A 24,864-nucleotide genomic window follows, 5' to 3' on the forward strand; every position below is an offset into this window, starting at 1 on the left:
TGGTGATAATTCTAAGCAGTACCTGTGGAGAAAACCAGGCACTGCTCATCATCTGCCCAATACAATCCCAACAGTGAAACATGGTGCTGGCAGCATCATACTGTGGGGGTGTTTTTCAGCTGCAGGGACATGATGACTGGTTGTCATTGAAGGAAACATGAATGCAGCCAAGTACAGAGATATCCTGATGAAAACCTCTTCCAGAGTGCTCTGGACCTCAGACTTGGCCGAAGGTTCACCATCCAACAAGACAATGACCCTAAGCACACAGCTAAAATAACAGAGGAGTGGCTTCAGAACAACTCTGTGACCATTCTTGACTGGCTCAGCCAGAGCCCTGACCTAAACCCAATTGAGCATCTCTGGAGAGACCTGAAAATGGCTGTCCACCAACGTTCACCGTCCAACCTGACGGAACAGGAGAGGATCTGCAAGGAAGAATGGCAGAGGATCCCCAAATCCAGGTGTGAAAAACTTGTTGCATCATTCCCAAGAAGACTCATTGCTGTAGTAGCTCAACAGGGTGCTTCTACTCAATACTGAGCTAAGGGTTTGAATACTTATGACCATGTGATATTTCAGGTTACTACATTTCTGTTTTTTCAGTCAAGATGGGGTGCAGAGTGTACATTAATGAGAAAAAAATGAACTTTTTTGAATTTACCAAATGGCTGCAATGAAACAAAGAGTGACAAAGTTAAAGGGGTCTGAATACTTTCAGTACCCACTGTACATTGGGGTATCCATCTAAATCTCAGAGTGACATGATTCAGATAAAACCTCCGAGGGAGTAACTCACTATAGTGAATCAGGATAAAAATATACCGTAAGTACAAAATGGGCTTCCAAAAGCTCTGCCATGGATGTACGGAGTATTTTCTTTCCTTATTTAATTATTTTTTTAATCTAAGCATTACGGAGCTGGTCTATCTTCTTCATCAGGCTAGTTAGAAATGAGGAATACATGCCATCATTTATAGTATCCATAATGACATCACAACCTTAATGATTGGATAGCTTCCAATCACATTAATTCACATGTGTTAAAAATTTACATACAATGTTAATAACATTTAAAATACCTAAGTTCACCACAAAACACACTCAAAAATTATTTGCAGATGAAAACAAAGTACAATATGTCGGAGGGAGGAGCGGAGCCACTGATTATCCAGGAGGTCACTGACCATAAGTTTGTCCTAAGTGAACAAAGCTCAAAAGTGAAGATATGAAATAGCAGGTAGGCATCAGTCGTGTAGAAGAGACTTAAATGTGATTTTCTTTTACTTAATTTATAAAACTCTTGTCATGATTCATATCTTCTATATAATACTGATTGCATCACTAGGATAGGGCCATTACACTTGGGGCTCCCTGTATATTACAGACTGTGTGGATTTTATAGGACGCAGAGCAGTTGCTCTTTCCCAATGGCAGATACCGCATGTGTTATGTTAAACTTATTGTGTGATAATGATTGTTTGCTGGACATCGTGTGGTTTACATTGCTTTTAATGTGAGGTGAGCAGGGGTCAGAGTGATCCATGGATGTTTGTAGGTCAGAAGTTAATCATCATCAGGGCCGCCATCAGGGCATTACTGCCCTTAGCATTGTATGGGGTCCAAGAGTAGAAGCAAAAAGGGGGGCCCATACACACTTGCACCCCTCCCCCCAGAAGGCCCCCCTCTCTTTGCTTTTGCTCACCAGGCCCCAGGGAAAATAGTTCAAAGCCACCGCAAGCCAGATACATTACGACCCTGTAGTGATTTAAAGATACACCTACAGTGTTGCTAATGCACCTGGTGGACAGAAATGGACGCTGTACCTTTAAGCTGCAGCCGGTCTGGGTGCATCATATTCCTTCCTCATTCTTGAGCAGAGCAGAGCAGCGTGCCACCTATGTTGTCAGCAGGCACTGGGTGGTGTGTGAGAAGACTGCATCCGGTAAGCGGAGACTGCGTCTGGTAGCCAGTGGCTGCTGAGGGGAGGCTAGAGAGGGGACTGGTGGTCTGTGTCCCACAGGGGGAGGCTGGTGAGGGGACTGGTGGGTTTGTGTCCCACAGGGGGAGGCTAGTGAGGGGACTGGTGGGCTGTGTCCCACAGGGGGAGGCTAGTGAGGGGACTGGTGGGCTGTGTCCCACAGGGGGAGGCTAGTAAAGGCACTGGGGGATTTGTGTTTCACAGGGTGAGGCTAGTGAGGGAACTTGGGGTCTGAGTCCCACAGGGGGAGGCTAGTGAGGGGACAGGGGGTCTGTGTCCCACAGGGGGAGGGGGAGTCTGCGTCCTGTGAGGGGAGGCTGCTGAATGGAGTGAGTGGAGGCTAGTAGGTGAAGGGTGCTGAGAGGAGTCTGTGTCCAGCTGGTGGAAGCTGCTGAGGGGAATCTGCATCCGGTAGGTGGAGGCTGCTGAGTGGAGTCTGCATTCCATGGGGGAAGGCTGTTAAGTGGAGTGAGGGGAGGCTAGTGAGGGGAGTGTGCATCCTGTGAGGGGTGGCTGCTGAGTGGAGTGAGTCGAGGCTAGTAGGGGGAGGTTGCTGAGTGGAGGCTAGTAGGGAAGGGTGCTGAGGGGAATCTGCATTCAGCAGGTGGAGGCTGCTGAGGGGAGTCCTCATCCAGCAGGTGGAGGCTGCTGAATGGAGTCTGCATCCAGCAGGTGTAGGCTGCTGAGGGGAGTCTGCATCCAGTAGCTGGAGGCTGCTGAGGGGATTCTGCGTCCCTCAGGTGAAGGCTACTGAGGGGTGTCTGCGTTCCGCAGGGGGAGGCTGCTGAGGGGAGTCTGCATCCCACAGGGGGAGGCTGCTGAGTGGAGTCAGGGGAGGCTAGTGAGGGGAGTCTGCATCCTGCATGGAGAGGCTGCTGAGCGGAGTGAGGAGAGGCTAATGAAGGGAGTCTACGTCCAGCAGGTGGAGGCTGCTGAGGGGAGTCTGCTTCCCACAGGTGGAGGCTCCTGAGGGGAGTCTGCATCCAACAGGTGGGGGTTGCTGAGTGGAGTCTGCATCCCACAGGAAGAGACTGCTGAGTAGAGTCTGCTTCCGGCGGGGGAGGCTGCTGAGTGGAGTGAGGGGAGGCTAGTGAGGGAGTCTGCGTCCAGCAGGTGGAGGCTGCTGAGGGGAAGCTGAGTAGGTCGTGAAGACAACCACGGCTAGTCGACAATTGTGTTTCAAGAGGGTGCCAACCTCGGCGAACAGGTAGGAACAAGAGTAGTTGACAAATGTAAAGCGCTGTGGAGTAAATGGCACTATAAAAGTGAGTAAAATAAATAAATGAGGTGATCCCCCTTTACTCTTGACTATGTGATTTTTTTTTATATTATCACTTTGAGTTATGTTTTGAGGTGTATTTATACGTTCTAGAATTTATAGGTTTTTAATGAATACCAATAAAGAGATTTTTTAGTAGTATATAATCGGTGAATACGTGCAATAATTTACACTGTTTACATTTATTTGGTGGGCAGGCTGAGGTGGCAGTGGTGGGCAGGCTGAGAAGACCATTAGATTCTTCTGGACTGGGTGGTGGGCGTGGAGGCACCACTGGCTGTTTGAGTAGCTAACTTAAGTCCATGTATTAATTTCGGTAAGTGATTGTATGATATAATCATTTTCCCCCTTCCATTCCCCAACCAGAATGTATAAGCTCCTGGATGACCCTGAGCGCTGCTGCAAAACTAAATGTCCAATTATAAAATCAGGCAGCAGCGCTCAGGATCTTCCAGTAGCTTATAAATTTTGGTTGGGGGTTGGAAGGGGGGAGGGAATGATTAATGCATATGGGTATGTATGATTGGGAAACATGTTTATTATGGCAGTGTAATTATTGAAAGGGGAAATCGGTCTGCGCTCCTCCTGCAGTGCGTGGACTGGGAGCCGATCTCCTGGCCCGCATCCTCCTACATATTGTGAGGCTGCTTGGTGACCCACAGCCATTCCATGCTCTGTGCTTCAAGTTCAGACTGATATTCACCAATGGTTCCTCTAGTTAGATACTGTCCGGAAGTCTGTATTTCACACCATTGCAGTCAATTCATTCCCAGCTCTGAGACTGGCGAATCCTCACAGGGCTGGGCAGTGGGACTGTGGAAGGTTCGAGGAGTGGGGGCGAAGCTGGGGTGGAGCCTGGGTGGAGTCTCAAGGGGGCCCCAAAATTTTGATAGTATGGGGCCCTGAAATTCCTAGTGGCAGCCCTGCCCATAGTCCTGTCTCCAGACGATATCACACACTCAAGAACAGACATCGTATTCCTCTTTAACAGTGTAACTTTACTTGATAACAAACAATCCATGGCCGTTTCAGTACAGCACAAGTTCATGAATTCAGCCTGAGCTTTCCCTCTCAATGATGGTTCCTCTAGCCTCTGAGATGCTCTTCCTGGCTCTGCAGTCCCATACTCAGCCTGAGCTTTCCCTCTCAATGCTGGCTCCTTTAGCCTCTGAGATGCTCTTCCTGGCTTTGCAGTTCCATTTTCAGCCTGAGCTTTCCCTCTCAATGCTGGCTCATTTAGCCTCTGAGATGCTAGTCCTGGCTCTGGGGTCACCATATTCCTGCGCCCACTTTCCCGTACTGGATCCCACTTCGGCTCCCCCTTCACAGGGAGATGAAAAAGATTCCTCTGTCCTAATTCGAGCCACAGGCCCCGGATTCTCTAAGGGATACAATTGTACCAAATGGCGTCTGACCGCATTCTGTTTTTCCCAAGCGTTCTGTGCCTTTCACTGTGTGGCCCTCTGGCCTGTTCTGCCTTCTAATATCACCAGTTTTGTGACATAGCAGCTAAAAATATCACCTTATTCAGTGTCTGTGCTGCATTGCCTAAATCCTTATATAACCCCCTGACTCCTCTTATATACTCCCGAAAACATTTTTATTTTCTCCCGTACTGTATGATAATCGTCTTAGTCCTTTCCAGTGGGCGTGGTTTTGGTCCTCTTAATTCCTCCCATTGGCTGTTGCTCACTATCCTACTTCATGGATGACGCCTCTTGCGCCGTGCAACATCTAGCGCCTGCTCAGAAATACTGCGTTTCGCACCTGCGCAGTATGCTTTGCCCAATTGCGGGCAAAGCCGAAAAACAGAAGTGTCATGCAGCGGCACACATACATCCGGCTTATGTACCAGAACTACAGTACAGACCAAAAGTTTGGACTCACCTTCTCATTTAAAGATTTTTCTGTATTTTCATGACTATGAAAATTGTAAATTCACACTGAATCAACACATGTGGAATTATATACTTAACAAAAAAGTGTGGAACAACTGAAAATACGTCTTATAGTTTAGGCTCTTCAAAGTAGCCACCTTTTGCTTTGATGACTGCTTTGCACACTCTTGGCATTCTCTTAATGAGCTTCAATAGGTAGTCACCGGAAAAGGTCTTCCAACAATCTAGAAGGAGTTCCCAGAGATGCCTAGCACTTGTTGGCCCTTTTGCCTTCACTCTGATGTCCAGCTCACCCCAAACCATCTCGATTGGGTTCAGGTCTGGTGACTGTGGAGGCCAGGTCATCTGGCGTAGCACCCCATCATTCTCCTTCTTGGTCAAGTAGCCCTTACACAGATAGGAGTGTTGGGCGTCATTGTCCTGTTGAAAAATAAATGATGGTCCAACTAAACGCAAACCGGATGGAATAGCATGCCGCTGCAAGATGCTGTGGTAGCCATGCTGGTTCAGTATGCCTTCAATTTTGAATAAATCCCCAACAGTGTCACCAGCAAAGCACCCCCACACCATCACACCTCCTCCTCCATGCTTTACGGTGGAAACCAGGCATGTAGAGTCCATCCGTTCACCTTTTCTGCGTCACACAAAGACACGGTGGTTGGAACAAAAGATCTCAAATTTGGACTCATCAGACCAAAGCACAGATTTCCACTGGTCTAAAGTCCATTTCTTGTGTTCTTTAGCCCAAACAAGTCTCTTATATTTGTTGACTGACTTTAGCAGTGGTTTCCTAGTAGCTATTTTACAATGAAGGCCTGCTGCACAAAGTCTCCTCTTAACAGTTGTTGTAGAGATGTGTCTGCTGCTAGAACTCTGTGTGGCATTGACCTGGTCTCTAATCTGAGCTGCTGTTAACCTGCGATTTCTGAGGCTGGTGACTCGGATAAACGTATCCTCAGAAGCAGAGGTGACTCTTGGTCTTCCTTTCCTGGGGCGGTCCTCATGTGAGCCAGTTTCGTTGTAGCGCTTGATGGTTTTTGCAACTGCACTTGGGGACACTTTCAAAGTTTTCCCAATTTTTCGGACTGACTGACCTTCATTTCTCAAAGTAATGATGGCCACTCGTTTTTCTTTACTTAGCTGCTTTTTTCTTGCCATAATACAAATTCTAAGAGTCTATTCAGTAGGACTATCAGCTGTGTATCCACCAGACTTCTGCTCAACACAACTGATGGTCCCAACCCCATTTATAAGGCAAGAAATCCCACTTATTAAACCTGACAGGGCACACCTATGAAGTGAAAACCATTTCCTGTGACTACCTCTTGAAGCTCATCAAGAGAATGCCAATAGTGTGCAAAGCAGTCATCAAAGCAAAAGGTGGCTACAATGAAGAACCTAGACTATAAGACATATTTTCAGTTGTTTCACACTTTTTTGCTAAGTATATAATTCCACATGTGTTAATTCATAGTTTTGATGCCTTCAGTGTGAATTTAAAATTTTCATAGTCATGAAAATACAGAAAAATCTTTAAATGAGAAGGTCTGTCCAAACTTTTGGTCTGTACTGTACCTTTGCCAGTGCATGCGCACTTCTGTTTTTCGGCTTTGCCTGCAGTTGGGCAAAGCATAACGCATAGGCTCAAAACGTCTTTTCCCCCCCGACACAAATGCCTCCTAGCCATCACTCAATGCTCCGTGTGCCGCCTCCATTTCCTCCATTAACGTCCCCGGCGCCTGCGCTGTAATTTTTTTTTTCAGGCATACGCAGTTTGCGCTGCCCTTCGACTCCTTCAACTTACGTCGGGGATGCTAATGGAGGAGGTGAAGGCGGCGCCTGGCGCGCGGAGCATTGAGTGACAGCTGGGAGGCATTTGTGTCAGGGGGGAAAAGACATTATCCCCTGACAAACTACAGGTATGAGGGACTAATTATAAAAACTAATATTTTAGCGTAGGAATGGACCCCAACTAAAAGAGCCACCTTGACAGAATGCAGCATTAGTTTGCACAAGGTGGCTCTTTTAGTTAAAAACGCCTGGGGGGGGTGACAGGTTCCCTTTAAGCAAGTGGGACTTGAGTTGGCATACTAGTGAATAATTGGGAGCATATGCCAGTGTTCTTAAAACACAATTAGGGAAGGATATTTGGTGGTGCAACGGAAGAGGAATATGAGAAACAATAGTTTTTGATTGTGAGATGGGTGATGATGACACTGATCTACAGTAGTAATACTTGAGCATGCGGCCTCACTATTGGAAAGACAAGTGTGGGGAAAAGAAGAAGGAGGACAACTTGAGGCGTGCTCAGATTTCTGGTCAGTTTGCTTTTCCCAAATCAGCAGGTGATATTGCTTCAGGTGTTGAAGGAGAGTCGCAGTTCCTAGTATTTTCAAGCCTGGACATCCACAGCTTATTTTCCTGCTGCAGTGGCTGCAAAAGGCCAAAGATTCATCTGTGATCAATGTGGAAATGAATTCCCACACTCTAGATGCCTGCATGTAGGTCTCACCACCACAACTAGACCTACTTTTCAGGCTCTGTTGAGCCTCCTCCATTAACACCATGTGCAGCATAACCTGCTACCGAGTTTACTGCAGAAGAAGCAAATTGTGTCTCAACATACCTTTTAGACTGGAGTCGCACTAGCGATTTTAATCCCTTTCTGCCAGCTGACGGAATAGTACGTCAGCTGGCAGATCCCCTGCTTTGAGGTGGGCTCCGGCGGTGAGCCCACCTCAAAGCCGTGACATGTCAGCTGTTTTGTACAGCTGACATGTGCACGCAATGAGCGCGAGCGGAATCGCGATCCGCCCGCTCCCATTAACTAGTTAAATGCCACTGTCAAGCGCTGACAGCGGCATTTAACTAGCACTCCCGGCCGCGCGGCCGAAAGTGCTCACACCGCTGACCCCCGTCACATGATCGGGGGTCAGCGGTGCATTGCCATAACAACCAGAGGTCTCCTTGAGACCTCTATGGTTGTTGATGGCCGATTGCTTTGAGCGCCACCCTGTGGTCGGCGTTCAAAGCAACCCTGCATTTCTGCTACATAGAGGTGATCTGTGCTTCACCTCTATGTAGCAGAGCCGATCGTGTAGTGCATGCTTCTAGCCTCCTATGGAGGCTATTGAAGCATGCCAAAATTAAAAAAAAAAGTGTTTAAAAATGTAAAAAAATTAAAAATATATGAAAGTTCAAATCACCCCCCTTTCGCCCCAATCAAAATAAAACAATAAAAAAAAAAATCAAACCTACACATATTTGGTATTGCCGGGGTTTAGAATCGCCCGATCCATCATGAAAAACAAAGGATTAACCTGACCGCTAAATGGCGTAGCGAAAAAAAAAATCAAAACGCCAAAATTATGTTTTTTTGGTCGCCGCGACATTGCATTAAAATGCAATAACGGGCGATCAAAAGAACGTATCTACACCAAAATGGTATCATTAAAAACGCCAGCTTGGCATGCAAAAAATAAGCCCTCACCTGACCCCAGATCATGAAAATTGGAGACGCTACGGGTATCGGAAAATCGCGCAATTTTTTATTTTTTTTAGCAAACTTTGGAATTTTTTTTCACCACTTAGATAAAATATAACCTAGACATGTTAGGTGTCTATGAACTCGCAATGACCTGGAGAATCATAAAAGCAGGTTAGTTTTAGCATTTAGTGAACCTAGCAAAAAAGCCAAACAAAAAACTAGTGTGAGATTGCACTTTTTTTGCAATTTCATCACACTTGGAATTTTTTTCCCATTTTCTGTTACACGGCATGGTAAAACCAATGTATCGTTCAAAAGTACATCTTGTCCCGCAAAAAATAAGCCCTCACATGGCCATATTGATGGAAAAATAAAAAAGTTATGGCTCTGGGAAGGAGGGGAGCGAAAAACAAAAACGAAAAAACGGAAAAAGCTCCGGGGGTGAAGGGGTTAAAATCGGTGCAATTTTGTTCCTGCTGTTATAGAAATTTGGCTCGGGGTGAATTTAACCCCGTGTGTATGCTGCGTCCGTTCCCAATTATTATCAGATCTGATCTATTGAGCGCTCAAGAAAGAATGAACTCTGACACAAAGTGACAGTATAACATTCCATCCAGATCTCTGGTTTATTGATTGATACATGATCTTATAAAAGCATATAAAATGGGAGTGGTTAGTAAATTAACATACAATTTAGCTATTATTTCATTGGCTGACTGAGTACATAATGCATTTAACTGAGTACATGGCATCTTTGAACTATGGTCTACCTAGCAACAAACTGATTTTGCACTTTCGGGAACATCTGCCACCTTTATCCTGCTAGTCAGCAACATTTTGGGACATTAGTTTCGAATCATCTGCTTTAACTTCCCTGTTCTCTGGTGATCTAAGCATACCAAAAAGTCCCGAGGTCTGTCTTGCCTAACTCATGTGATTAAATTGAGCAATTGATCATAAAATAGTTGAATATATTTGATTTTAAGCTAGGACATGATTTAAAGGGATATACATGCAAGTGAGATCTACATAATATATATATATTTCTATCACACTGCTAAGTCGGACGAGTGTAATACAAGTGTCATGCAAGTGTCATGCATTTTTCATGCGAGTACAATCCAATTTTTCACACCTAGCATCTGATTTACAACCGAATGCAGTGCGATTGCTATCCCACTGCAATGCAGTTTTATCATGAGCTTTTACATAGTGAAATTCTTTAAGTCATTTATACATAATTTTCAAAGGAAATATTCTTAAAAACATAATAATATATATACACATAGAATAGGTAGATATACAGATGTCTGTGACAAATACAATTAGTACAGTGTATGTGCTGCTTACTGTGCATGTATTTAATTAATAAAAGATAATTGTTTTGAAAAAATGGCGTGGGTTCCCATGTTATTTTCATAACCAGCAGAGGGAAAGCCGACGGCCAATATTTACAGCCTGGGACGGAGGTAATACCCATGGAGCTTCCCAGTCTATTAATATCAGCTCATTACTTATACTTAGCCTTTACTGGCTATTATAATGGGGGACCCTAAAATAATGATGTAGGGTCCCCCTATAATTAATAACCAACAAAGGCTATGCAGAAAGCTGCAGGCTGATATTAATAGCCTAGGAAGGAGCCATGGATACTGCCCCCATGCTAAAAATGTAATTTCTCAGCCGCCTCAGAAAAGGCGCATCTCTAAGATGCGCCAATTCTGGCACTTAGCCTCAATCTTCCCACTTGCCTTGTAGCGGTGGCAAGTGGGGTGATAGTTGGGGGATTGATGTCACCTTTGTATTATCAGGTGACATCAAGCCCCAAGGTTAGTAATGGAGAGGTGTCAATAAGACACCCCCTTACTAACCCCATAGTCCCATTGTATGAAAACACAAACCCTGCCTAGGCTATTAATATCAGCCTGCAGCTGCCTGCATAGCCTTTGCTAATTATTAATTATAGGGGGACCCTACGTCATTTTGTTTAGGGTCCACCATTTTAATAGCCAGTAAAGGCTAAGTATACAGCTGTGAGCTGATAGTAATAGCATGGGAAGCTCCATGGGTATTACCCCATTCCCAGACTATAAACATCTGCCCTCAGCCGTCGGCTTTCCCTCTGCTGGTTAGGAAAATTACTCGGGAGCCCACGTCAATTTTTTCAGAAAAATAGCAATTCATAGCGTTCATAGCAATCTGGCAGTGACAACCACAGAGGTCTGCTGCAGACCTCTGGTTGTCATACTGACCCATCGGTGACCCGCGATCATGTGACAGGGTCACCAATGGGCGGGTTTAGTGACACACTTCCTATAAACGTGAGTTAAATGCTGCTGTCAGAGATTGACAGTGGCATTTAACTAGTTAACAGCCACAAGTGGATCGCTGTATAGATCAGCTGTCATGTTCCCGGAAAGGTGCAGACTCAGTGCCGGAGCCTGCACCAAATGGGGAGTACGTCATGTGTGTATTATAACGTCACATGTCGGAAAGGGGTTAAAAGCAAGCATCAAACGCTTTTCCTCACAGAAATAATCAGCTGTGATCCCATGCTGGAATGTCTGTATACTCTCCTTTGCACCCTGCCCAGGAGATGTGGCATGTATAACCTACCATTATTGGCTGCTAGTCAGTGGGCCAATTTACACTGATTAGGAAATTACAGTCAAAAACACCGCACATAATTACAAGACTTACAAAAATGACTGCAATAGTCTTTAAAATGATAACTTTATTGATTTAAATTAAATAATAAAAATAGATAAAAAATGAGTTGTGAATGAGTGGTATCACCATAGAAATATATGTACCAAAGAAGACATGAGATGTAACAACTAGTAAATAGGCAAAATACAAATTGGAATCAGACAACAATATAAACACAAATAAATCAGGCATGGAATGAGAGTCTTCTATATGTAGCGTAACTGGAACGAATAAAATGCATATGGAGATGAAACACTATAAAAACTAATGGCATAGATTCAGAGGTGTACAAGAGACTAGGGGTTTAGTACATGTGAAGCAATGAGTACATTCTACCTGAGAACACCAATGAGAATAACAAAAGTGATTGGATAGTTATAATTTATATATGTAGTAAAAATGTAACAATACTGTGCGGTTGCCATAAATTCAGAAAAAGTGCATAGTGCAAGAAAAACATTAATTACCATAATAAAATTATATTCCCCCTCCTATAGAAGACATTAAAAAATGTAAAGTAGATACAGTACATGCCCAGAAAGCAAAATACAGCAAAAGGCTACAGTACTATTGTGGCTCGTTCAGCTGAAAAATAGAACTAGTAAAATAGGTATGCAAAAAGTTAAACATGTTTTTAATATATATATATACATTATATATACAGTATATATATATATATATATATATATATATATATATATATGTATGTATGTAACAGCATATACATACAGTGGAGTAAATAACTACCGATTTTCCCACCTACAAAGAATGGACAGGTCTGTAATTTTTATCGTGGGTACACTTCAACTATGACAAAATAGAATCTAAAACAAAATCCAGAAGATCACATTGTATGATTTTTACATAATTAATTTGTAGTAATTGATACAATTGAAAAACAAAACTTAATATTTGGTTCAGAAACCTTTGTTTGCAATTACAGAGGTCGGACGTTTCCTGTAGTTCTTGACCAAGTTTGCACACACTGCAGCAGGGATTTTGGCCCACTCCTCCATTCAGATCTTCTCCAGATCTTCCACGTTTCGGTGCTGTCATTGGGTAATATTGAGTTTCAGCTCCCTCCCTTCCTATTGAGTTCAGGTCTGCAGACTAGCTAGGCCGCTCCAGGACATTGAAATACTTCTTACGGAGCTACTCCTTAGTTGCCCTGACTGTGTGTTCCGGGACATTGTCATGCTTGAATACCCAGCCCCTACACGTGTTCAATGCTCTTACTGAGGGAAGTTGGTTGTAGATAAAACAAACTTGCAATACATGACCCCATCATCCTCTCTTCAATATGATGCAGTTGTCCTGTCCCCTGTGCAAAAGATCACCCCCAAAGTATGGTTTTCCCCACAATTGGTCACATTTGTATGGTGTTTTTGGGGTTGTACGAATCTTTCTTCTTCCTCCAAACACGGCGAGTAGAATTGATACCAAAAAGTTCTATTTTGGTCTCATCTGACCACATGACCTCCTCCCATGCCTCCTGTGGATCATCCAGATGGTCACTGGCGAGCTTCAAACAGGCCTGAACATGTGCTGTCGTGAGCAGGGGGACCTTGCATGCCCTGCAGGATTTAAATCCGGGGTAGTGTGCTACTAATAGTAATGTTTGAGACTGTGGTCCACGCTCTCTTCAGGTCATTGACCAGGTCCTCCCTTGTAGTTCTGGGCTGATTCTTGACCTTTTTTAGAATAATCTTTATCCCATGAGGTGAGATCCTGCTTGGAGCCCCAGACCAAGGAAGATTGACTGTCATATTGTGTTTCTTCCATTTTGTAATAATTGCGCCAACAGTTGCTGCCTTCTCACTAAGCTGCTTACCTATTGTCCTCCTTTATAAACAAACCCTCCATAAAAACAGAAGGAAAAGGAATGTGTAGACTAAATAATATTTTTATTATATTCCAACAATCCATACATTAATAACAATAAAAGGATGCCTCAAGTAAAAAAAAAAGAGACAGGTATAATTTTGCTGCCCACCAAAAATTATAATTTGTGCACCTTTTCATGCTGTTCATACCTATTTATTTTTTGCAAACATTAGATACATGCACTAAGGCACTTTCAGGGTTTCTCATGTGAATATTGTTTACATTTTCCTACTTCCCACTAGGAGATATATTTATCTGCATTTTGCAAACCGGTTTACATATCCTGTGACACCTTTTGTGCCTTTCGTGCCATGTGTTCTTAATTGCGTTATATCTTATTTTGCACTATGGCATTATACTAAGGACCTGCAGTTTTTGATACACATTGGTTGCACAGATTTTTCCTGATGTTGTTGTAAATAAAAAGGAATCTCCTATTTTGGTAAAAGTTATCAGTGACCGCTTTGTGTTGGGCTTTGATTTATTAATTGTTGTTGGGCAGCAAAATTATACCTGTCTCTTTTTTTTACTTGAGGCATCCTTTTATTGTTATTAATGTATAGATTGTTGGAATTTAATAAAAATATTATTTAGTCTATACATTTCCTTCTGTTTTTATGGAGGGTTTGTTTATAAAGATGGAGATATAGAAGTGTGACTCCAGTGTGTCTAAGGACTAATATGTATACTTCCCTATTGTCCTGTAGCCCATCCCAGCCTTGTACAAGTCTACAATTTTGTCCCTGGTGTCCTTAGAGAGCTCTTTGGTCTTGGCCATAGTGGAGAGGTTGGAGTGTGATTGAGTGTGTGGACAGGTGTCTTTTATACAGGTAACGAGGTCAAACAGGTGCAATTAATACAGATAATGAGTGCAGAGTAGGGGGGCTTCTTAAGTAAAAATTAACAGGTCTGTGAGAGATAGAATTCTTGCTGGTTGGTAGCTGATCAAATACTTATTTCATGCAATAAAATTAAATTTAATTGTGTAAAAATCATACAATGTGATTTTCTATTTTTTATTTTTAGATTCTATATCTTACAGTTGAAGTGTACCTGCGATAAAAATTACAGACCTCTCCATTTTTTGTAGGTGGGAAAACTTGCAAAATCAGCAGTGTATCAAATACTTTCACCACTGTATATATATATTTATAGGAGCTGATCTGCAGTTCTCAGTTAGAAGACATTGACGGCCTATCCAAGCGATAGGTCATTAATAGATAAGTGGGGAACTGACACTAGTCAGCTATTATAAGTTCCGTCACTGGCTGGGTGTAAACACATTGAACGGAGCTGCACATCTCCAGTTATTGTGTGGTGCTGCCGAGTACTGCACATCCACCCATTACGATTTAATCGGGTGTCACAGTCCGACCGATTAGATATTGATGGCCTAACCTATGTATATGCCATCAATGAATATTGATCCTAAATATTGATCCTGGACGACCCCTTTAATCAAGCCATGGGCTGGTGTACTTTTCTGGCATAATTTATGCCATGTAGAATTCTCCTTGCCCCATCACGTCCCAGCTCTGCCCACTTTAGCAGAGCTGGCCAAGACTGGTTGTAAAATCTCTAAAAGACACAAAACTTTGAGTTACGTGAAAATGTTGACATTTCATGGTGTTTTACTACAAAATTCTGGTAAAAACTCTGATAAATTGGGGCTATATAATTTGTGAACCACTGGGCATTTTCAAAGTTTTTTTTGGATCATCATCCTAAAAACCTTTGTGTTTTATCTTTTTTGGACCATCCTGTTCATATCCCATTTTTTATCCTAGCATCCATCATTGCTTTTTCTATTCTGTCTTTTTAAAGTGTTACAAGAAATGGGGCCAGGGGTTAGGTTTCACCAACTGTAATACATTGTCTCAGCCTATTCTCATCTTCTTTGGGTTCATATTGTATAAAACACGATCAATGACCTCTATCGTGTGTGTGTCTTGTGGAGATGTTTGCTGAGTGACAGTGTGGGAGCGAAATGGGGGATTATTGTTTCTGGATATTCCATAGATCACGGTAGGGCGATGTTTAGCTCATTTATTGATAGACAATGTTGGGGACAATTTTATACGGTTTTATGTTTAAAATGGCGCTGGAATAGGTCCGGCGTGACCTTGACTTATAAACCTGTTAAATAAAAGTTTTACTCTTAAGGATATTCCGTCTCAGCAGCGCATTAGTGATACCCTCCTCGTTTTTCCTTTCACCAAGTGTCGTCCTCCCGACCGGTATCTGTGCAGCAGCTGATGTATGCTATTTATGAGTTGCCATCAAGCAACTCAGCAAGGTGAGTGTATCTCGCATCTCTCCTTTACCTGACACTCGTGTGTTTTGAGAAAAGACCCTATTGCGTTTTGTTTCTTCCTAGCTCTTTTCCACGTTTCATGGATGTTTGATGTTATTACATGGACGGTGCCACATACTTGTTCCATAGGGATTTTGGGATGGGGAAGAGGTTCACATCACAGCTATTGATGATAATTAGACAGCTCTGAACGTATACTTATATTAAAGTATTTAGCGAGTATAAAGTTGTGGATAATTACCATGTCATTCCTGCAGGTTGAAATGATACAAGCTTTAGATGCACATGTGATGCTGTGCTGATGTATAATGGGAGTGATAGAAAAGTATACAAGAAAAAAAACTTGGTGAAATCTGAGGTTCAATATTAAGGCTAAAGAGAAGTAAAGGGGGGGCTGAACTGTAGGAAACTGAGTACACTTTATATAAAACTTCTGAGTGTGACAAGGGTGGTGTAGTGATGGGAAAAATAACTGGACTACTTTTGTTATGAATTTTGTTCTTTATTCCAGACATGTTTTAATTATCTAAACCAATTTAGCATTTTGATTATGTACGTCTGAAAACATTCTAGAGAGAAGAAGATGGATTTCACACTGACAACATCATTTGATGAGGCATGTTGGCCGCTGATGTTGATATGGGAGAGGATTAACCATGGATATACATCGGATTCTCCCCCGAAGTCATTGGGGTTCCAAAAAGGAGGCTTTGGATACCAAATATGGGTTTTTAGCTCGAACAATGAAAAATATTCTGTTTTCTGGGACACTTTTCGGTCATACTGGAAAGTGCACACTCCATTCGGCCCTGTTTTACATTTCATTGGACCTCTGTTTATTGACGAAACAAGCAAAGGATTACATGTACCGCCATCATTGACTGTCATTGCATCAGATACAGATGTTTTAATGCCTGCTCGAGCTTCAACGGTGGCTAAACAAATATTAAAAGTTACCAGCTTTGTTGTAAACTCTATTATGGATGATAAACACATTTGATGTATAAAAAATGTATGTTTTTATATATTTTATTGCAAATATATATTTTTCCCTAAATGTCAAAGTGTCAATATTTCTTACGTTGGTATTTTATGTTATCAACAAATAGTTAATAGCATTTATATGCATTTACACGCTGTTAAAAAGATTGAGTAAAGCATCATTTACAACATGTAAACACATAGTATGGCACCATTTTATGTTCAGAGTGCATGTCCACTTAAAGTGCTAAGTGCTGCTGGACAACAAGTAAAACACAGCAGGCACAATAATAAGTACTGACCAGAGGATCCCATGACCCCATACACTTGCTGTGCAACCTCCACCTTACCCTCCAATACACGTTTCGCTAATGCTTCTTCAGGGAGTTGTGAAGTGGAGGATGGAAGACAACTTTCTAATGAGTGAGAAAGAGTTAGAAGGTGATGGCCATTACTATCAAAGCCGTCCACTATGATTATGTGTCGTGGTCGCCGGGGATATCTGTGCTGGATGGATGTCACCGAGGTTGCCTTGATGAGATATCAGGGAGATACCCATCGACAGAGGTCAGTGAAGCTGAACGTCCTGTCCCCAGTGCGTATGTGCATAGTGAAGTGGCAGCCATCTTTGATGAGGAAAACTTTTCCAATGCAGAGGTTAAAATAGAAATAGATGGGAAAATGTGGAGCAGCTGCTATATTGGATGAGAGAAACTTGCATAATGCTAGAACTGTGTGGGAAAAAGAGCCGAAATTAAAAAAAGATGTGTGGGGATAACTGATGAAAAATGAAAGAATGTGGAAACATGGAGTGAAAAGTGATGGGCGTAAACAATTAATAAAATAAATTATGATTGGATGTGCTGGGAGAGCTCAATGAAATTAATGATGAAATTAAATAAATACAAATAAAGTGATAGGGGAATACGGAAGATAATAATAAAATGAAAAACTTTATATAAGACAAAATATTAAAAAATATAAATAAAAAATTGTAAAATGAAAATCAAATAACAATAATGATTGTGTAACGAGTGAGCAAATAAAGAGAACTTATGAAAGTGATAAAAGGTAAGTATACTAGTAGAATAAAATGTTGTGTCTAAAACACACAGAACAATGAAAACATTTATAAAAACATTTTTAAGTGGAAAAATGTGTAGCAAACAATCCAGAAGATCCAATGGAGTAAACAATGTGTGGGACTTGTTTTCATATTAGCCACTGAAATGAACTGCATCCTAGATGGAAAGAGAAAAAGGGAGAAAACATTAAGAAATATGAATTAAACTAGAACGCAAAAGCCAATGTTGGAAATATAGGGAAAATAAAATGGAATGTTGGGAAACAATAATGGATCCAAAAGACGATAAATTGTAGTACCACAATTAAAGATAGCAAGCAAAATTGAGCTGTTCATTTAAACCAAGAGCTGCTATTGTTTATAAAGTAGTTATCCACTTACATTCAATTTGTGCCAGCTTTTTAATGTTTCAGAAAAAAACTGTTTCAAGGTAGGCAAATGCAGAGGGGTTTTGGTTCTGGCAGAAGGGTGAAACTTCTGAATAGGCCCCTAACCAGGTAACCCTGATTACAACTATGGTGGTGCACCCTAATTGTAGGTATAGGGGAACCTCAGCAGATGGCCAAGTTGTTACAGAAAAAATAATCTCTATACAAGGACCAACGCCGATATTACCGCCATATGGTGACATATAGTGATAGATACCAGTCCTTCAGAACATTCATAATTGATTACAGTACATTTACAGATAGTGACTAGAGATGAGCGAACCTTTCAAGGTTCGGTCAGTGAACGTCCCGATGTCCGCCGAACATGTTCATTGAACGGTTTGATGAACTTACCCGAACCCCTTTGACTTCAATGGGAGGCAAAACCAAACGCATAGACAACACTTTCAGGGGGGCCAAAAAGCTGTCAAAACAGCTAAAATTAGGGACAGACATCAGAAAAAGTGGCATAAATTGACCCAACAATTGCGCTATAAATAAATAATTTTAAAAAAATTGAGAAGGGTTGACCTGTATTTTTGATAACCAGCCAGGCAAAACTGACAGCTGTGGGCTGCAACCCTCAGCTGTCAGCGTTAGCAAGGCTAGTTATCAGGAATAGAGGGGTCCCTGCGCTTTTTTAAAATTGTTTGGATAAATAATTTAAAAAATGGTGTGGGGTCCCTCCATTTTTGACAACCAGCCAAGCTAAAACTGACAGATGGGGTCTGGTATTCTCAAGCTGGTAAGGGGCTATGGATAAAAATAGTAGCCTGCAGCCTCCCCAGAAAAGGCGCATCTATTAGATGCGCCAATTCTGGCACTTTGCCTGGCTCTTCCCACTTGCCCTGTGGTGGTGGCAAGTGGGGTTCAATATTTGTGGGGTTGATGTCACCTTTGTATTGTCCGGTGACATCAAGCCCACGACTTAATAATGGAGAGGTGTCTATCGCCTATTCCTTACTAATCCTATAGTTATATTGTAAATAAACACAGAGCCAGAATAAAGTCCTTTAATTGGAGGAATGACACAGACTCCTTTAATGAATCTAGATTAAACCACCCACGTTATAATCCATTCCACTAAAGCCATGGTCTCCTGTAATAAAACTAAAGTAAAAAACAACCATATCCCTCACTTGTCCATCGCTTTGTTCCACGCCATAATCCATGTTTGGGGATAAACAGTTTTCAGCCTGGATGGTGCCAAGATGTGACCATCCAGGCTGAGAACCACTGAGAAATGAGCTGATGCGAGAACAGCATCAGTGACTAGCATTGACATCATCAAGGTTTTTGCCGGTCACTGAGGTTGCGTTCCCAGCCAGGCCCCTGAAATGCGGTGACCTCGGTGAGATCACTGCTAGCACAGTGAGAAAAAGTCTCACAGTGCTACGCTGATTTCACCCAGGTCACAACAGTTCAGAGGCCAGACTGGGAAAGCATCCTCAGTGCCTGCGGCAACCTTGATGATGTTACCGCTAGTTTCTGAGACTGCGCATGCAGCAGCTCATTCCTCAGTTGTTTTCAGCCTGGACGGTCGCATCTTGGCACCGTCCAGGTTGAAAACTGTTTATCCCCAAAAATGGATTATGGAGTGGAACAGAATGACGGAAAGGTGAGGGATGTGGTTGTTTTTTATTTTTGTTTTATTACATGAGCCTACCACATCTGGCTAATTAAGAAGGGGGAGGAATGTGAGGACAAAGCATTTATTCTTAGTTATGCCAGACATATTATTCAGAAAGTCAAGAGACATAAGCTATTGCTCATATTTGCCTGAATGTTGACTCTTGTTTTAGGTTAAATTGATGTTTTTTGATTTGTTGAATGGTTGCTGACTACTTATTGTATCAGTCCTTGCAGCTAATTATTCTGCTATCCTTGAGAGAAAAGTACAGGTTAACTGAACAATCAATGTTTGTTAATTTAACACATTACTGCTGACTTCCTATTGTATCAGTCAATGCAGCTTGTTTTTTCCCAAACATTGAAGGACAAAATATGCAGGTTAGGTGAACATTCGAACAATGAGAAATTATCTCCTCCCACCTCCCCTCAAACCTGTGGATTATGGCCTGAAGGACAGCTGTGGGTATAAAAAGGGCCCCCTCTCTTTCTACAGACAGGCTCTAGAGGACAGCAGGCAAAGAAACATGGCTCCAACTGGAGGAATACTGATTTGATCTACTGAACCCACAGAGACATTTGGAGAACCTAGGTTGGGACAATCACCTGGCCACATACCTCAATGGACTCTGTCAACTTTGTAAGCTTGTCGGTACCCCCACTCTGTGAGTGCCCATCAAAAGTGGAGTTCTACTGTTTGGGGTAGTTGACCCTGGAAGCCCCGAAGTTGCAGATGTTCTAATTCCCAGCGAGCCAGAGGAAGGTGAGATTCTGTCATTTTGCACCATTTTATACACTTACTGTGACTGTACTATATGTTGTTGACTATTGGTGATCCAATAAACTATCAACACACTGTGTTAATGTCATGAGACCTCTGCTCAGTGAGTGATTGTTTTGCTATCCTAGAATCATAGAATTACAGAATGGTAGAGTTGGAAGGGACCTCCTGGGTCATCGTGTCCAACCCCCTGCTCAAAGCAGGATTCACTAAATCATCCCAGACAGGTGTCTGTCCAGCCTCTGTTTGAAGACTTCAGTTGAAGGAGAACTCACCACCTCTCATGACAGCCTGTTCCACTCATTGATCACCTTAACTGTCAAAAAGTTTTTTCTGATATCTAATCTGTGTCTCCTCCCATTCAGTTTCATCCCATTGCTTCTAGTCTTTCCTTGTGCAAATGAGAATAAAGATGATCCTTCTACAATATGACAGCCCTTGAGATATTTGTAGACAGCTATTAAGTCTCCTTTCAGTCTTCTTTTTTGCAAGCTAAACATTCCCCAATCCTGTAAACGTTTCTCCTAGGACATGGTTTGCAGACCAGTCACCATTCTGGTCACTCTTCTCTGAACTTGCTTCAGTTTGTTGATGTCTTTTTTAAAATGGGGTGCCCAAAACTGGACACAGTATTCCAGATGAGGTCTGACCAAAGAGGAGTAGAGGGCAATAATGACTTCACATGATCTTGACTGTATGCTTCTGTTAATACCTCCCAGAATTGCATTTGCCTCTTTTTGCTGCTGCATCGCACTGTTGACTCATGTTCAGTTTATGATCTATGAGTATACCCAAGTCTTTTTCACATGTGCTGTTGCTTAGCCATGTTCCTCCCATTCTGTATATGTTTTTTTCATTTTTATTGGCCAGGTGTAGTACTTTGCATTTTTCCCTGTTAAAAACCATTCTGTTAGTTACTGCCCACTTCTCCAGTTTACTTATATCTTTTTGAATCCTCTCTCTCTCTCTTCTCTAGTATTAGCTATCCTTCCTAGCTTTGTGTCATCATCAGCAAATTTAATCAGTTTACCCTCAATTCCTTCATCTAAATCATTGATAAAGATGTTGAACAATACAGGGCCCAGGACAGAGCCTATCGAAACTGGGTCATGCTGAATTGTCAGTGTTTTGATTGACAGCTCGGATGTCGAATCTTGTGATGGGCGTGCTGAGCTGTTGGTGCTTTGATTGACAGGTCGGCGGTCCAATCTGGGACTAGGATGTTCAAGAGTTTATTCAGGTGTTCTCTTTTCTGGAGATTGCCCAAGCTATTTAACCGAGCTGTTTACCACAGGTCCCTGCCAGACAGAGTTTGTGCTTCCTAGTGAGTGTTTGCCTATTTCTATTGTTTTTAGTTCTGATCTTCTGCTGCCTAATCCTTGGACCATGTTCTGACTATTCCTTTGTCTTGTCCTTTTGCCTTTATCGCCTGATATTTTGACCGCGAAGCGTGACCTGACTTATGCCTTTCTCTTTTCCCTTGGTTTTCTTGGTGCTCTCTTGGTACTGGCCCCGATATGTCTGACTTCTCTGCCTCATGGTCGATCCATGAGTTGTGACTAGCATTACAGTTATCCTAACCCTGTGTTGTCTGAGTAGTATTGTGCCCACAAGAAAGGAGTAGAGCATTAAGTGGGATGAGCCCTGGTCCATGCGGTTTTTCTAAAGACAACCAGGCCAGCGGATTAGAGTACTCACTGACCCTCATGTTGCCACAGGTGTCAATACGATATTAGAAATATTGATTACCTTCAAAGTTCCAGGAACATGAAAATAAGCAGTGGATGTGGTTTGATATTTCTGTTTGGTGGTGTTACACCTTGTTCTGTAGCAGAATGGTGGACCAGAGTCGATGCTCAATATATCAGTGTCATTTCTGGTTGTGGATGATATTGAATGGGAATGCCCTACCGTAGCATCACGCTATAAACCTTATTGTTGGCGTAATCTACAGAATCCCTTTGAAATGTACCGTACATATCTTTTGAGCCATATATCTTCTTTCCACTTTTATAGGATTCATGTAGTTGGTGTTTAAATATTGTGATATCATTGGTAGACATTGTTGTGAGCAATTCATTTTTTGGTGGTGTAATAGAACATTCAAGTGATTCCAGTGTTTGTTTGTCATGACCAATCAATAATTTGTTCACTGGTGAGTACCAGTCTGATTACAGGTGTTGTCTGTTATTACATGTCTCACATTGAGTAACCTTCTCTGAGCTATTGTAGGGTGTGTTCTTTCCCCTGAAAGTTGCTGCCTGCTTAATGTCATACAGGCAGAAGAAGTGCACGCCCCCCGAGGCATATCTTGGGAAATCTATGTCCCTCCCATAGATCTTAACAACTCAGCTACATATTAAGTAAAACGTGTATTTTACTGGAAAAAGATACTGGATTGCAAATATCAAAGTAACATTTTTTCTCTGGTTCCGCAGCCCCCAATGTAGTCAGGCGGCCAACACCTCCTGTGATCACAGAGGTCGCACGTAGCTAATGCCAGCCATGTGTATAAACCATACCTATCATGAGTAAAGGCAATCAGCATTCGTTTCTCTATTACAGTTATTTTCAAAGATAGTCCATTACCAGTTGCTATAATAAAGACATGAATGTGGATGTATTTGCATTAATCTACTTAAATTCATTTTTAATTCATGATCTGTGCATGTACTGTAGATAGTGTACAGTGACTTGAATAAGTATGCATATCCTGTTAACTTTTCCACATTTCTTCATGTTACATGCACAAACTTCATTATTTTTTATTTACTAATTATTTCAAAAGAAATTCTGGGATTTGTATAACACAGGTTTGTGGTCAGGAATCTATTAAGAGAGAGTCTGGTCGGCGGTATAGATTTATGAGCTTTGGGAATTGTATTTTTTTTAGGGATCTCTTCCAATTTGAGTTCACAGGGCAGTAGCGTTAGAGGGTGGGACGGAGCCACTGATTACACAACAGGTCACTGACCATATGTTTGTCCTTAGTGAGCTAAGCTCAAAAGCAGCAGACACCGAAGAAATGATATTGCAGGTAGGCATTAGCCATGTTCAAGAGACATACTGTAAATGTTGATTTTTTGCCCAATTTATATAAAGCCTCGTCATGAATCAAATCTTCTAAATAATACTGACTGCATCACTAGGATAGGGTCATTATTAGTTTTACACTTCCTACTTCCATTATAGCTATAAACTATTGCCCTTCTTAGTTTCTGCACACATTGTTATACTTGGGTCTCCCTGTATATTAGAGACTATGGATTTTTTTAGGATTTAGGTCTCTTTTCTCCATGGTAGATATCCCATGTGTAATGGTACACGTATTGTGTGATAATGACTGTTTCTGGATATGTTATTGCAGGTTTACATTGCTTTGAATGTGTTGGGAGCACGGGTCAGAGTGATCTATGCAGTGGCGTAACTTGATGCTCGTTGGCTCTGATGCAAAAGCTCCAACAGGGACCCCATTATTGCACATCTTCAATAGTACTGGTCTATTCATATGGGCCAAAGGAACCTTTGGGACCCCTAATATTTATGGCCCCCGGGCGATTGCAACCCCTGCACCTATTGTAGTTACTCCCCTGGATCCATGGTTCTTTGTAATTCTGGACTATATTTTGTCATCATATCAGGGACAAATCAAGTGTCATGGTCAATTTGGCATATTGCTATCACTCAGCCAGTGTAGGAATTCAAGAGAGGCAAAGACGGCTAGTTACCCATGTGGGCAAGGGGAGTAGATAAACAGGTACAATAATTAGGTCTTGTGCCCTCGTTAACAGGCTGGAGTTAGACTTTGGTGTGACCTACTGGGCACAATATTTAGAAGCTGATAACTGTGACTGGGTTGATGAGCCATGTCTAAAGCCAGCAATACAAATTAGATGACTATTGGCCAAACAATGCATCAGTTGATCATTTGGCCGACAGCCATCTTGGCCGTCTCTCCCATGCACTGGAGTGTTCACTTGGCCTAGCGCTTCCGTGTTCTCTACGAGAGAGCAGCTGACAGAGATCTCTGCCAATGGCTTATCCCCAAGACAACAAGTGATCAGCAGTCCAAAATCGGACCCTTATAGGATGATTTGCAGTAGTTTAGATCAACTTATTTTCTGATAATGAACAACTGCTGTCTTATATTATTTAAACGTATCACTTATATATGTTTTTTTTTTTTACTAAGTAGAACCTGACACTGAGACATACTGAATGTTTATTGCAATGCTTTTATTTTCTGTTTTTAGATGTATTTATTGTTTTTTCAATACATGGATATTTGGGGGCAGAGCAGCAACATTCAGAGATGCTTTACAGCAGCATCATTGGACTATTAGAACCTGGAGACTGATTTGCTAAAAATGGACATTCTCATTTTTATATTAGAAAAATTAGAATACAAC

General features: G+C 42.0%; 1 long non-coding RNA gene across 2 annotated transcripts; it reads left to right on the forward strand.

Moving 5' to 3' along the window:
* Positions 1-1,143: 1,143 nt before the first annotated feature.
* Positions 1,144-16,603, forward strand: LOC143784236 (uncharacterized). 2 transcript variants are annotated; one of them, XR_013217746.1, is made up of 3 exons: positions 1,144-1,240; positions 15,459-15,534; positions 16,126-16,603. It is a non-coding gene; the product is annotated as an uncharacterized LOC143784236 (long non-coding RNA). The 2 variants fall into 2 exon arrangements; XR_013217747.1 differs by lacking the exon at positions 1,144-1,240 and adding an exon at positions 3,454-3,576.
* The last annotated feature ends 8,261 nt before the right edge of the window (positions 16,604-24,864 follow it).

This window comes from Ranitomeya variabilis, chromosome 7, assembly GCF_051348905.1.
Source record: "Ranitomeya variabilis isolate aRanVar5 chromosome 7, aRanVar5.hap1, whole genome shotgun sequence".
NCBI classification, from domain to species: Eukaryota; Metazoa; Chordata; class Amphibia; order Anura; family Dendrobatidae; genus Ranitomeya; species Ranitomeya variabilis.